The sequence below is a fragment of the Lissotriton helveticus genome, chromosome 3_1 (assembly GCF_964261635.1).
Source record: "Lissotriton helveticus chromosome 3_1, aLisHel1.1, whole genome shotgun sequence".
NCBI classification, from domain to species: domain Eukaryota; kingdom Metazoa; phylum Chordata; class Amphibia; order Caudata; family Salamandridae; genus Lissotriton; species Lissotriton helveticus.
This window is the reverse complement of record NC_136061.1, coordinates 1,326,260,808-1,326,276,995: the sequence shown is the minus strand read 5'-3', so window position 1 is coordinate 1,326,276,995 and position 16,188 is coordinate 1,326,260,808.

The following is a 16,188-nucleotide window of genomic DNA, read 5'->3' as shown; positions in this document are numbered from 1 at the left end:
CTGGAGAAAAAATGTGCACTGCATTTTAAATATGGTAGTCCTATATACTTCTAATACAGGCAAATGTGGACACAAAGAGAGCACTGAAAAACACAGTGCATCTTGAAGGCACTAGCTGGTTTGCGGAGATGGGGGTGGTTGTTTACAAAGTAAATAAAGTTAGAGTACCACTCACTCGTGAGGCCGTTCAGCTGGCATAGCTGCTCTCTCCAGGCTCTTCCTTTGCTAAAGCTTTACATCGGCAACAATGCAGCATACTCTTCCGCACTGCACTTCTTCAGGAAAACTGAAACTTGGAGTCACGAGATGCCACACTCCATCTCCAGCCTGCCCCTTAGCATCAAACTCAAAACCACCATTGGGCAAGAGTAAAGGAGGAGGCGCCTAAACTTAGGTGCTTACCACCTACTCATTCCTTTTCCTCACCAGGCTGCTCCGCTCCAGTCTATTACTAAAATTATGTTCTTCTGACCCCGCCTTGGGCCACAGAATAAACGCCCAAATGCGAGCATATTCCCTGAACCTTCCCACGCCCATCAAAGGGATGTCACTTGGCATGTGCCTGCAGGGTGAGAAATTTCCTCGCTCGACTCATGCGCCGAGCTTTCCAATTGTACCACCCAAAAACTCAGCAATCCAGGCTGATTTATCACGAGCTCAGCTGCTCAAATTTTCTTCCTCTCCTCCCCATTTTTGGCAGGACAACACCCCTTACGCTTTGAACACCAGCCGTCCCTGGTTAACCAAGTAAGGGGAAGGGGGGGGGGGAGCAGAATTAGGAATCAAGATATTTCTTAACCACCTCTGACAAAATAACCAATAGGCAGCATCTTACCCAGGTTATGCAATGACCGGAAAAGCCCACCTCCATTGGTCCAAGTTAAGGGCAAACCAGCTCAGTCGATATATCGATGATGTCTACCTTCAACCCATATTGTTTCGTTCCTGACAAGAGGAGACAGCATAGGAAGTAGGAGGCCAATTCTCACTGCACTTTTCTTCACATATTCTGCCTATGGATAAAATACTGAGGAAAGTGAAGAGACGCTGCCTAATCTATTAACCCTTCTCCCTCTCTTGCTATATGTGTTATACTGGGCACCTAAAACCCATAGATCACAAGCTACACTGTGTGAATGAGTGCATAGCTCTGCTACTTCTAGCGAAAATGTGAACAATAATAATCATGATCTACTGTAGTTACTTTAATAACCGACACTCACTTCTTGTTGAAAAATAATTTAGGTTTTATCTTTTACTTCAGCTACTTCCTCATTTATCCCACTCCGTACTGGGCCCTCTATAGTTAGACAGATCACAGAGACAAATGGTCCTCTGATGGATCTTTCTCCGCCGATAGGCGGGATGGGAATTAGGGTGTCCAAAGCACAACATTAGTCACCCAATGAGGACCATTAATTAGTGACTAACTCACAAGTTTGAAATAAGGTTCAAATACAGTACTCTCTGGACCATACTGTAAGAGTAAAGTATCGCAATGCGGAGACCCAATCATAAAGAAATTAGGTCTAACCAGAATAATACAAACAAAAAGCACTGCTACTGCAACACAGAATAGAAGCAGAAATTGATATTCTGAAAAGATTCACTGATTCTTCCTACAGCGTGTTTAGATCTAAAGAGTAAAATAGTACAGATTCAATGAAGAACATCAGGACACAAAAATAGTCTCAGACAATTTAGATAATTAATTATTGTATTAATGATCCAAAATCAATACAGATAAGCAATCTCCGAAGCATTTCAGTCATGAATATTACAGCATTTCGTACAAGACTAGGCATTTATTCAGAGATTCAAAACAAAAAGAATGGTTTCAAACAGACCAGATTTAAGGTTACAGATCTCCTACCACCATTAAAGGCAGACGGATAGTTTGGTTCTCTAACAACATCTAAAGATTCTAAAGCAAAAGAGTAAAAGGAATCAAGTTAAAGTCCACTAAGGGCGAGTCCATATGGATGGGTAAAAAGCAGTGGCGGCCAGCACGGATCTGTGGTGGTAGGGAGAGCGCTGCAATTGGTGATTGGTTTGAGTGCCTTGGTTTGACGCTCAGATTGGGACTGGGAGCCTGGGCATGTTTTCCATGCAGGTTGTAATAAAGCCTGCATGGAGAACATGCTAAAGTGCGCACAGCTGTTTGGCCAGCTCGAGAGGGCGGGTCAAAACATCATGCACACTTTAGCGTGCCCACCACTCCTCCCCTGCTCTGTCAGCAGAGCAGCTCCTCCCTCATGCTGGAGCAGAAGAGAAGAATAAAATGATAATAACATTGCGTTATTGTCATTTTATTGTTTCTTTCTTTTACTGCTTCACAGCAGCAGTGGTGCAGCGTGGGAAATAAGACAAAATCAAGTAGTTTGGCAAAGAAGGATTCCAGACCAACTGCACAAAGGCAGCAGTATCAGCGAAAAGGCAGTCCAAAATAGGATATTAAAAGATGGCTATAAAATCATGGAAAAAGCGTTCACTCATCCCTCAAAAAAAGGAAATTTAAAGGGATCCTTTGAGGTTTCTTCTTTTTAGTCCTGTGACGCTTAGGTGATGCGATATCACTCCACTAGTCAATCTATCACATATTTAGTTTATATATGGAGTCACCAAATACAATTAGTTAGTCCCGCATGATTTCTCATGCTCATCATGAGAAAGAACTGGATTTCCGGGCCTCATAGTTTGTCAATGGTAAGAAGTTTCCAATGTAACAATCTAGGCAACCATAAAGAAGTAAATCAATATTAATATTAAGAAGGAAACTAAGCTACAACAGTAATTCTTGGTATTAACAGTTTATTAATAGTTAAAAATTATCCAAATACAATATTTCAGAATTAAAATAAAAAGTATAATTTTCACAAGAAAGGGGTAAACACAATACAAAAAATCACATTACATATGAAAAGTGCCTATGAATTAAAAAAAGGTGGCGAAATAATTCTCTACGCGCGTTTCGGCGACCAGCGCCTTCTTCTGGAGCAGCCACGAAAATTTAAAAGGTGTTGTTGTATAGATGTATAGGATGTAGTTTGCTTTTCTTGGTCTCTGTAGTAAGCGGTTCCAACCGTCGAATTACAGGAGATGATAAAATAAGGCAGTATGTGTAGTTCAATGGCGAGGTCTAGTGCAAGTCAAACGATAGTATTTTATCGATAGTATCCTATCTTCAAGAGATAACTAAGGTGTGCTGGATAGACTCATAGGTTATATCTCCACTGATTAGTTCGGTTCGATTACAAGTCTTGGGTTTTCTGTTTCCTGATTAGTTAAAGAAATATAGATTGGTCCCGCCGTCCGGAACCTTTAAATCGGTTAAGCCAAGGGTAGGCTTAATAGTTCAGCACACGGGGTTTCTGCAGTCATAGGAAGATGGGCACTGTCCATCTTCGTATGACTGCAGAAACCCCGTGTCCCGCCGCCGGAAGTTGAGAGCCCTGTTGATTTATATTGGACAGGGAGTTATTTTAACCTCGCGCCATCATTCATATTGGAAGCAAATTAAAAAGGAAGCTATCGCCAATAAGATCCCCACATCAGGAGGAATACGCCTTCTTAGTGCTGAACTATTAAGCCTACCCTTGGCTTAACCGATTTAAAGGTTCCGGACGGCGGGACCAATCTATATTTCTTTAACTAATCAGGAAACAGAAAATCCAAGACTTGTAATCGAACAGAACTAATCAGTGGAGATATAACCTATGAGTCTATCCAGCACACCTTAGTTATCTCTTGAAGATAGGATACTATCGATAAAATACTATCGTTTGACTTGCACTAGACCTCGCCATTGAACTACACATACTGCCTTATTTTATCATCTCCTGTAATTCTACGGTTGGAACCGCTTACTACAGAGACCAAGAAAAGCAAACTACATCCTATACATCTATACAACAACACCTTTTAAATTTTCGTGGCTGCTCCAGAAGAAGGCGCTGGTCGCCGAAACGCGCGTAGAGAATTATTTCGCCACCTTTTTTTAATTCATAGGCACTTTTCATATGTAATGTGATTTTTTGTATTGTGTTTACCCCTTTCTTGTGAAAATTATACTTTTTATTTTGTATTTTAATTCTGAAATATTGTATTTGGATAATTTTTAACTATTAATAAACTGTTAATACCAAGAATTACTGTTGTAGCTTAGTTTCCTTCTTAATATTAATATTGATTTACTTCTTTATGGTTGCCTAGATTGTTACATATCAATTGTTTGTTCTTTCCCTGGTCTAGGAACTTTATCCTTATGTATCCAGGGGGTCCTTGTTAAATATACGCCAGAAGTTTCCAATGTAACAATCTATGACATCGGGTTAGAGTTGGCTTTCCTACCGAACCATTTCACAGTGAACTTTGAAAGAAAGTCCTTTAAAGTAAGATGATACATGTACAAAACAAATAAAGCTACATTTGCAGAAATGCCAATGGACATTGTACTTGACTTAGGGAAATTTGCAGTTTTAGGAAAGAACATGTTTAAAAGCTTTAAAAATGCACAAGTGCGCTTTAAATGTATTAAACTCAATTCGAGTAAAATATAATGCATTAAATTGTTCTTTCATAGTGAGAGAAAAACAGTAATGCTTCCACCAATGTATTACTACACAAAATTCATCAATGTAAACTATGGCCTACTGTTACAATTTCAACATCTATACCTGTAGATTAGTCTTAAAAATCATTTGACTAAAATAGTTTCCTGTTTTCTATGATCATTAGGGTCTCCACTATCACATTTGTAAGTTTCAATTTCCTAACTAAATGTAATGCATTTCATTTCATTTATTAGTCTTCATTTCGACCGATTTGATCATAAAAGACAAGAATATTTACATCATCAAACAGTACATATATAAAATCCAATTCTCGTCGAAGACTACACAGGTAATATAATTATATATAATAGAAGGACAACAATTTTAAAAAGATTAAAAGATGGAATATAGGCTAAAAAGACAATTCATATAATAATCAACACCAACTGGCCCCAATACAAATGTATAAATGTTACAAAAATATTTATAAATCTATATAAAAACAGTATATAACAATACTATGAAACTAAGCAGAAGACAGAGCATTAATAAACACTGACGCAGTCTGCTAGTTTTTGGCCTTTTGACGTATTCTCCACGCCTACCCCAGGAACTTCGCTATAGCTATCACAATAGCCTCTTGGGTGCTAGTCTTAAGTAATCTTAGCGCGGTGTCACTCGACCTAGTACCAAGATTCTGACACAATGGTTTAAGCCATTTTCTCCGTGGCGAACAGTAGGCTGGACAAGCAAAAAGTATGTGGGGAATTGTTTCGTCCTTACTCTGACAAAATTGGCATTTACTATCTTGGTAAGGTTGCCAGGTCTTGATGAAAACTTTAGTTGGCAGTGTTCCTATCCGGAACTGAAAATAACGTTTTCTATCAATAGGCCTCATTAAAAAATCCCAGAATTCTTCATATAAGGGTTCTGACTTGTGATCCAGGAAAGAACTGGTCAGTAAAGAAGACCTGGATTGCCTCAAAATACCAGATCTGATCGTAGACCAGTACGCATCTTTAAATGCTTTTTTAGAGGGAAAGGTATTGTGAACTGGATCTTCCCAGAAATGCCCATGTCCACCAGGGAACTTTTGACCTGCTATAGCCAGCTGATCTTATGGGAAGATGTCAAGTCCTCATATGTCCAAAAGAGCTGAGGCATAATGGGCTAGCTCCGGAGTAGACCAAAGCCTTCTCCAGTAGGCCAATGGTTTAAACCTAGCAACCTCTTGTCAGCGAGTGGAGCCCCATGTCAAAATATTGAGGAGTGAGAGCAGTAATCTGGGGGAGACCAACCAAACCTCGTAAAAAACTTTTCTGGGTCTGGGCTAGTGAGGACAAATTTTCGAACCCCCAAGTTCATCCCCATACAGAATGGACGCCATAACCTTAACTTGATAGATCTTAAGTGCAGGGCCAACGGGCTTTGTCTGGGAGAGCCTATGTTCTTCCAAGATCACCCCAGCTATCTGTGAGTGTTTGAGCGTCATTGTTTCTATTTGGGACTTCCAATCTAACTTACGATTAATATTTACTCCTAGATAGGTAAACAGATCGGTTTGCTCTAAAGACTCTTTGTTCATAACGACCCTTGACTTGATGGTTTTATGGTTATGTAACACCATAAATTTAGTCTTTTCCACATTTACCAATAACTCATGTTCGTTGCAGAATGTCTCAATACGCAATAGGGCTTTCTCCAGCCCGGTTTGCGTTTTGGACAAGATTAAAGTATCGTCTGCGAACATGAGTATTGGTACTTTGTTACCTGCAACAGAGGGAGCATCTGTTGGGTAATCAGAGAAATAACTAACCACACCATTTATAAAAAGTGAAAACAGGTTTGGAGCCAGCATGCATCCTGGGCGTACCCCTTTTAAGATAGGAAATTTAGGGATAGTGTTTCCTTGTGCACCCCATCGAACCTGCGCGTAGTTTAATTCATGCAATTTAACCCCCAGTTGCAAGAGTTCGGGGGGATCCCTAGATCTCTCAATACGGCCCAGAGCTTATCTCTCGGGACCGAATCGAAGGCTGCTTTGAAATCTACGAAAGTGGCATAAATAGTTCCACCCACGAGCAATTCAACACGCCAATAGATTAGTACAAAATAAAAGATTTGGTCCATCGTGCTTACCGAAGCCCAAAAACCTGCTTGAAAAGGGGATAGTATATTGTTCTCTGTTATCCATGTCTGGATTCTATTCAGAATCAATCTGGCCAGGGAAACATCCTTTACAACGCAACTTTTACCACGCAGTGCTATTACAACGCAGGTTTTACAACGGAAACCATTACAACGCATTGCGCTGGGGGGCGCTCTAGGATAGGGAATAGATTTAATTTACTATCCAACACCTTCCCTAGTGTCCACGGGGACTGGAGTTGGAATAGTAAATTAAACTTTTCACTATCCAGCACCCCAAAGCGCTATGCGTTGTAATGGTATGCATTGTAAAAACTGCGTTGTAACAGCATGCGTGGTAAAAGCATGCGTTGTACCGTCATCCATCCATCTGGCCATGATCTTCTAAATAGAATCGATCAGGCTGATAGGCCTGTAGTTGTTGGGGCTGGAACGGTCCCCCTTTTTATAAATAGGGAGGATTTACGCCCCCCGCCAGGAATCAGGGATAGATGCTCCACTGGCAATCGCATTTGCAAGAAACAAAATGTACTTAAACCAATTCCCTTTATCAAATAAGAATAAATCCACTGGGACACAATCCGGACCAAATGCCCTAACTTTAGGTGCTGAGGTCACAGCGGTTTCAACTTCCCTTATAGAGAATTTTACCGGAGTCATTACACTTGGGACTATGAATGGAGGTGTGTTCTCAGCAACAGTGAATTGTTGCTCAAAAAAAGATACCCATTGATCTGGGGCAATGTGATTTGGCGGGGCACTTCCTTGTCCCCCTTTGCCCCATTTAACAAGCTGCCAAAATAATTGTGAGTTGTTCATTTTACTTACTTGCAAAAGTTCCTGCCACCTTTGTTCATCCCACACCTTTTTTGCCAATTTTTGTGTGATTTTATACTGCTTGCGGGCCGCACTTGTTGTATAGCGTTTTAGGACCCTAGTGTAGTTTTCCAGATTCATGCCCTTATATAGGTATAAAATATCGTATCCTTATATAGGCATAGAAATCATAACCATATTAAGACATAGCTCAAGTAGTCCTAATACGGCTTGGCTACTTCCACTAGTTACTAAAATCTACAACGATTTCTTGGAAAAACCTGCCTTCAGCAGTCAGGGACTTCCCCCTGCATGAATATTAATTTATCCAAGAACTCATGGAGTTTTCAGAGAATTAAGTCTCTAATGGCATTATTATGTCCAATCTTACGTCAAACTTGGCACCTTCAAGGTATAAATATGCCCACACTTGTCCAAACAAACACACGGTGGTTTGGAGCAGTTCGACTATCTACTTGCCCGACGCGCCCTGCTGCAACAAGTGCCGAAGAAAGCCGACGCTCCAGCTGACGCACTGAGAGACGCTGTACTTTCTCCTGCCGAGAAATCCAGCTCCAGTGTTTCCAGGCTACCCTTGCGGGTTGCTGGGAAATTGAGTCCTGAGAGAGAGATACAAGACCTCCTTCCTTATAAACCAAGGTACGGAGCTGATTAGACCCTAAGAGAATTCTTGGAATAGATTCTTGGCAAAGAATACTAAACCTAGGCTACACCTTACTTACTTCTTCCCTTGTACTAGACCTAGGTTAGGTACACCGGGGTAGGCGTATTTTAGAAGCACCAGTTGAGTACTTTTAGTCATTATTTATCACTGTATGTATTTTATGCATTTTAGGTATTTTATGGCTTAGGAAACCATATCATGCTTTTACAATATTATTTTATAAGACTCTTCGTACTGTATGCTTTGTACTTTACCACAAGTATTACGATTGCAGCAGTTTATTTCTTATGCTTGAGAAAGAAGACTGTTCAATAAATACCTTTTTATTGAAAACGCCAGTCTCTCTATTTCTCTGCACCTCTGGTGAAACGAAGCATGCACGATTGACTGAGTGAAAAAACTATCTATTGTTTCCGCGCCTCTAGAGATACATTTCTTATTCTTGGGGAACAAAGTTGTCATGTTTTAAGCGGCTGTGAGAAACTAATCCCTTCTTGTTCATTCAAGAAAGTTTCTAGTGACCTCTGAGCTAGCTGGCACACACATAATTAAGTCTAGTATATTCGGTAGAAACCTAGTCGACTCCAGTCCTACGTCTAAACTACAGGGTACACTATTCCAATGCGCAGAGCCTATTGGGAATATAGGAACTACACTACATGGCGCCCAACGTTTGGTAAGGCGATAATTTAACGCTAGATGCTAGAGTAACTCAGTCCTGCTTTTCACACAGACCCCTTTTTCCCGTAAAAATACTCCAATAGACGTCTGGAGTGGGTTAAAGGATAAAATATCCACTTTAAACTAAGTAGGATGGAAAAATCCTTTGTATTAGTTTTTAGTTTGTTCAACGTTGAAGGATACAGTGTTCCAAAAATATTGTGCACCTAATCTTTGTTTCCTTGAAACTGGCTTTGCAAACTTTCAGTCAACACAATGAGTGACGACGAAAGGGACAGAGCCGCAGCAGCAGCTCAGGCAGTTTTAGACGACACAAATCTCCAACAAAATGACGCGGATGCCATACTCATCCCGGCAAATATAAGGAAAACAATCACTATAAAACTTATAGAAAATGGAGTATCATCGCGAGGTGGTAAAGTAATATTTGTAATAGAGGCACATGAATATCGGCAGACAGAGGTATTCTATTCATGGATTCTGTGTAGAAAATGCAGTAACACACGAGTTCCACTACTATAAATTAGAGGAACCACCAGCGAAATACGTTCCTTTCGAGGACGTTGAAATTCCAATAACGTACCAAGAGCATCAGCTCTGGTTTAATGGCGCCCTACAACATCAAAATCACATTACCAGGCTCGGTCCACTAGGTAGACCAGGAGCCACATGACCGGTACTAGCCAGCTATACACCACATCCTGACATTGAAAGAATGACAGCTCCTGAATTGTTAGCTCAGCTAAAACAGCTGATTAAAATACACAGGCAGTTGGTTCAATATGTCATGCGGACTTTAACAGTCCAACCAGCTGTAAGAATTCTACAGCAGATCCCACACCAGGGAAACACAAACTAAATCACACCACAGACTATACAGTCAGTCATTGGTAAATTGCCCCCAAAACGAGAACAAATTCTGTTCTGGTTAGCACAAAAAATTACTCAAATAGAGGCAGTATTCCCTGATAGTACACCTCTTGAGAAACACAGGATTCTGCCAATCTGTTTACCAATGGGGATTGCACCACAAGTAGAGGACTGCGACACTTGGGGTATAGTCTCTGCTTCGATCTACACAAAAACACATGGTGTTCCGTCTATGGCGGTAATACCAGACGTTCTGAGACAGATTCAAAATGAATACGGACCAGAACCTGCTTTAAATATTGGTATGAAGCTGCTGAAAGATTTCAAACAGGTCTCGGCTATACTGTTAGCCAACATTAAAGGTGAAGCAGCATCCGTGGCGATCCGCCAAAAACTAAAAGAAACAGATATTACTGAGCAACCGTATGAGCTTGCCAGAATTATTGAAAAATCTTATGAAGAACTAGGTAGAGATAGTTTGGGTGGGAAACCAGTAAAACCCCAACTAACTGAAAATCCTGAAAAAGTTTTTATTAAAAATAATCTCACTACTACTAAGAAGAAGTGGGAAAACACCAAACAGACTCTTCCTAGAGAGAAGCGTTCACAGTGCAGAGGAAGGTCTCCTCAACAGGAACCCTCTGAGAAAAGATACAACCTTAGAATTAGGGATAGTTTGAGAAAACCTGATAGATATCAAGATAATGATACACGTTCCTCTCGTACCTTTCAGACTTCCTCGCAGAAATCCGAAAGAAGAGGACAATCAGAACAAAAAGAAGAACGAGTGAAGTCTACAGACGAACAACACGTTCCAAAAATTTAAAAAAAACTCAATTCACCAAAAAGAAGGAAGCAAATCTAAAGATCAGACATGCCGAGGATTTTGAGGACACAACTCAAGAACGGGGAGTGGGCCCAAGCAATGCTAGACAGCGCAGCAGATGTAACCATAGCTCGCAAGATCCTGAAAGATCATCTGGAGACAGTGGACTTGAATGAAAGCATCCAAGTTGAAACTGCAGATACCAGGGTTAGTGTACCACATACGTTATATGAAGTAACACTCCGGATGGAGGGGGACAAACCAAGAAAAATTAGAGCACTCTTTAGGGAGAAGCTCTCTAAGGGTTATGACATCCTTCTAGCTGAACAAGACTGGCCACCTGAATTTGTCAGGGAGTGCCCACATGGCGAAGATATAAATATGCCAGCCTTCTCAAATCACATTCCAATTCATAAAAAATACACATATGCCAGGAAATGGGCTGTGGCCTAGGCCCCAGCATTATACAAAAATCATGTAGGATATGATGAGGATTCCCCTCACCATAAAATCCAGTTGAAAACTCAACCAACAATGCAAAGGCAATATCCTGTAAAACAGGAAGCTAAAAAACAGGTCAGAGAGATCTTAAATCAACTTGAATACCAAGGGGTGATTGAAACATGCACCTCATCAATGAACAATCCTTTGTTTCCTGTTCCAAACCAGACAATTCATATCTCTAGTTTTGGATTACAGACATCTAAACTCCTGTTGCAAAACTTTTGCAGTACAAAATGCACATAGTGCAGCACTGATGAATAACATTGTGCACAACAAATATAAAACTACATTAGATATCTCAAATGGTTTCTTTTGTCAAAACATTGCACCAGAAAGCAGGTATGTGACCGCTTTCTCCATAATGGGGGCACATGGACAATTTTGCCGTCTCCCCCAGGGATTCAAGAATAGCCCAGGGTTATTTTCAGCAAGAGTAACAGAGTTACTACACATGTACGATGATGAGGCATTATCCTATGTCGATGACATCTATCTTACAGATGATGATTTGGACGTGCACTTGAAAAGAGTGAACACCATAATACTCAGGTTCGCTTCTGAGGGGTACAAATTCAATTTTAAGAAATCACGAATTGCCCACCTCAACGTCCTATTTTTGGGATATGAGTTATCAAGTGAAGGCAAAAGCCTGGCAGCAAACTTTTTAGAGAAATGTGCACTGCTCCAACCTCCAAAAACGCTGAAAAACTTACAGTCAATTCTAGGTTTCCTGAATTTTGGAAGAACTTATGTTCTAAATTACGCAGAAAGGGTTAAACCTCTCTACGAACTAATCAAACCTGATTTCAAACCTACAAATTGGACACGAAAACACACACAAATGTTGCGTTCAGTGCAAACAGACATGTTAGCAAAAACACAGTTACAAACACGCGACAACGTGCGCAACCTAGTGATCCGAATCATCCCAGGGAGATGCGGATTCACATACCTAACCATTAACGAAGGTGAGACAGTACCAATAGCATACAAGTCACACTTGTACACACAAGCTGAAATGAAATTCACTTCAACAGAAAAGATACTGACAGCGGTTCAGACTGCTGTAGAAAAAGAAAGAGCCCTAGCACAGGGTAAACGCATTAAAATCGTTACACCTGTCCCTGCCTTAGAGGCAGTGACAAAGGCAAGCATTCCAAATGCTGAAGCTTTACATCCGAGATGGATACAATGGGTTAATTCTCTTGCTGCAACAGATGTTGAATACATTTTTGACCCGTATTTAAAAACACAAGAATTCCTACAATACGAATTAGAATGTCCTCTGCCGACTGAAATTCTGCCACTCGAACTTTACGGCTGTATAATATATACAGACGACTCAGCACAACCCGCAATTGGGGGTAATCAAGCATATAGTGCTGCGGGCGCGATTGTTAAAGGTCGCTGGCGCGAAGGTAAATTTAGACCTATGGTCACTAAAACTCAATCTCTCAGAGACTGTACAGCTCAGCAAGCTGAACTACAGGCTTTCAAGATGGCGCTTGAAAATACCGATCGCGAATTCCCCACACTTATAGTGTGCGATTCGTATTACTGTGTTCAATCTTACAATGAATACTTGCAGAACTGTGTTCAGAACGGCTTCAAAGACGCTAAAGGTGGCACAATTAAGCATAAACTGCTATGGGAACAAGTAGTTCTTTTGCAAAAAGAACTACAAAAGACTCACGTGATTCATACACTAAGTCATCAGCGTGTTGGCGTTCACGTTGAAGGGAATTCATTGGCTGATGAGGCCGCAAAGACAGCTGTGCAAACGACTTCCGTAGCTGCAATCACTCGTTCAAAAACAAAAGTAGAAAGCAAAATAATGCAAGCTGTCACTGCTTCAGTAAAAGACAGTGGTAAGACACTCCCGAAAGGCTTTCCAGTGAAGTACTCTTATATAACTGATGCAAACAATGTTCCTTTTGCTCGAATCCCTGGAGTGGGGGATAGGGCAATCCCAAACATGGAACATAGGTTAGGACTAATCTTAGCAGCAGATTAAGGGCTTGCCTCTGCACACGCAGGAGTTTCCGCCACAGTATCGTTGTTAAAACAGAGATACTGGTGGCCGCGCATGAGAAAACAAACTAGAAACCATGTTCTAGAATGTGAAATCTGCCAAAAAATGAAAGTTTCTACAGTAAAACGACCTGCGCAGACGCCCCTTCTAATTTCAGATAAACCATTAGCATGTGTTTACCTGGACCACTGTGGTCCCTTACAGAGGGATGATAACTATAAATATATCATGGTTGCAGTGGAATCCTGCACAAGATAAATTTGGATGTGGCCTCAGCGCTCGGCTGGCGCCAGAACTGTTATAAAAGATTTGCGAGTCTTTATCGGCACATACGCAATCGGCACGCAAAATTCTGACCAGGGTCCTGCGTTTAGCTCCAAAGCTTAAAAGGAGGACATGGCCAGCTTGGGTGCGCATTGCGGTTTTCGTGTCCCTTCCATCCTGAGGGAAATGCGGTAGTGGAAAGCAAAAACCGTGACATAAAGCAATCTATAACAGCTAGGGTAAAAGGTTCGGGTGACGGGTGGGTCAGACATCTAAATAGTGTCCAACGTAGTCTTAACAATCTGCCAAGAAATTCTCTGGGGGGAATCACTCCATATGAACTATTATTTGGTACTAGAATGCTTATCCAGGACCTTGATTGTCAAACTTCAGTGGTGGAACAGAAACCCTTTGATATCAAAGAACGTTTGGCTGTTTTACAGGACTTAAATGAAACGAGAAGAATTCTCAGTAACACAACACAAAAGCCAACGACCACTGAAGAAAAGCCACCTGTTCCAGCAAGACCTGTCTGGTTTCCAAAGATTGGGGATCTAGTCAGGGAAAAGATTGTGGTAAAGAAGGAATTTGGGCCTTCTTATAGAAAAGCAGTACCTGTCTTAGCAATTCTTGGACCAAGATCAGTGTTACTACCACCGCTTGCTGGACAAAGGGAGAACAGAACAGTATCAATTGACCTGGTAAAACCACATCATGTGGCCGATAATAAGTAGTAGGTCCAGTGGACTCCCAAGAAGTAGCAGACGACCAAATCTGGCTACTATTCAAGAGGTTCAAACTGAAAGACTTAACACCTATGATAAACCTGCAGTGAGAAAAGAAGGACTATGCAACAAAGCCATGGAACTCGTCCCTCTTGATACCCAAATATCAATTTGTCAAGAAACTCCTGTCTACAATGATGTAGCATCTGACTATACAAACATGTCAAAGGAGGAAGCAACTCCAGTGATTTCAAAAAATCCGGATGCAATACCAACCATTGACAGAACTGCCTCTGGCTATTTTATCAACTTCGATAACTTTTCTGAGGATCCCAGTGAACTAGAAATAACGCCAGTAAATAAAGATTTTAAAGAAAAAATAACAGAACTCTTTCAACAACTTGAGAAAACATATCTGGTTTCGCCAAGGGTTGAATTTTGGATAGGATTAGGTGTACTTTTTCTACTACTATCGCTCATTCTTGTTTTGAGTTTGGGACAAATGATAGATGGAAAATACAGTACAATGGACATAGCAAGTAAGAACATCAACTTGCTCCTGCAACCTTACAAGTCATCTCATCATGAGCAAAGAAACCTGTCATCAGTAAATATCACAGCCGTTCCTATACCTGGGGGTATAGAATGGGACACAACTGATTATGACATTTATGGCCAGGTGGAACTGCTGAAAATTCCACACCAGTTCAAGGTTTCTTTAAGTGATTTTGTTTCATCAAGCACCTTTTCAGATGATTGGGACTTTGAAACTGTTAATAATATGATGTCAGACTTAGAAATGTCAGCAAAATTTCAAAAACATGAACACCTAGAAGGTTCAACAAGTTATGAAGAACGGTATTGTTATAATAATTTTGGTCACCATTATTTGCACAAATCTGTAAATCCTAGAAATGTTTTTATTTACAATCAATGTGAACATTGTCCAACGCCGTCAAAAGGCAGCTCTAAAACATTTTATGACAAATTTCCATACTTCTCAGGTTTTAATGTCACAAATCAAGAAACATTTTATTTAAAAAATATAAATAGGACAGGAATGAAAACCATGTTGACCAACACTAAACAAATTTATTCTGCAAACTTTTATGCTCAGCTGTCTACATTAGGGTACAACTTTTGGAAAGACAATATTGAGACAAAAACTGTCTGGGGCACAAAAAAATGGCAGGTGCAGGGTTTAGAAGCCTTGTTCAGAGCCTGCATTATCCCAGAACAAATATTATTTTTGAATTACACTGTTCAACAAACATCATGTCTTGGCTTTGCTAAGATAAAAGATTTAAACAAACCGTCCATACCTAAGGCCACACCTGACAGTAATGGCACTGCAGATGAGGAGGTAGACGTGAAACAGATTTTAAAACACAACAGAACCAATCCTGGTTGGAAACAATGGTTAATCTGGCCCATAGACACAAATAACTGTCAAGATAGATTCATGAACAAAACAGAAGGGTTCAAAATAAATAGGCCAGATCCAAGATACTCCCAGAGACAACATCCAGGGATAGTAACCAAATACAGTGTAGGAAAACTTTGCCTTGATTGGTTACAGAAATCCACACTTCCAGAAATTAAACAACACTTGACTTTACTTAAAGAAGGCGTTGACTTACGAGACTTCTTACTTGGGCCTCGTGAACAAGGTCAAAAACGTTTCATATACGCCGGTATATACGCTGCGTACAACGAAGCTTGGAAAATAACGCAAATGGAAACTGCAGAAAAAATACAACAAATTGATCGTATTAATTTAGAGAAAGCCCTCTCTGTAGTGGACAATGGGTTAACAACTCTGTCCTCCAGAATGTATTCTTTGGACAGCATTGTATCATCTGCCATTGACATAATAGAACAGGATTTGCTAATGTTACAACATGGCCAGTCTCAATTACGTTCTATTATGCTGCTAGGCTGGACGTTGCAAAATCTCCGTTCAGGCTATATGCCATGGCGTCTAATCAATACCACGTCATTGTTTACTGTCTTTAACCTTACAGATAAACAAATCTCTCTGGAACAAAGAGGAGCAGACTATACGGTGCTGAGCATTGAAAAAC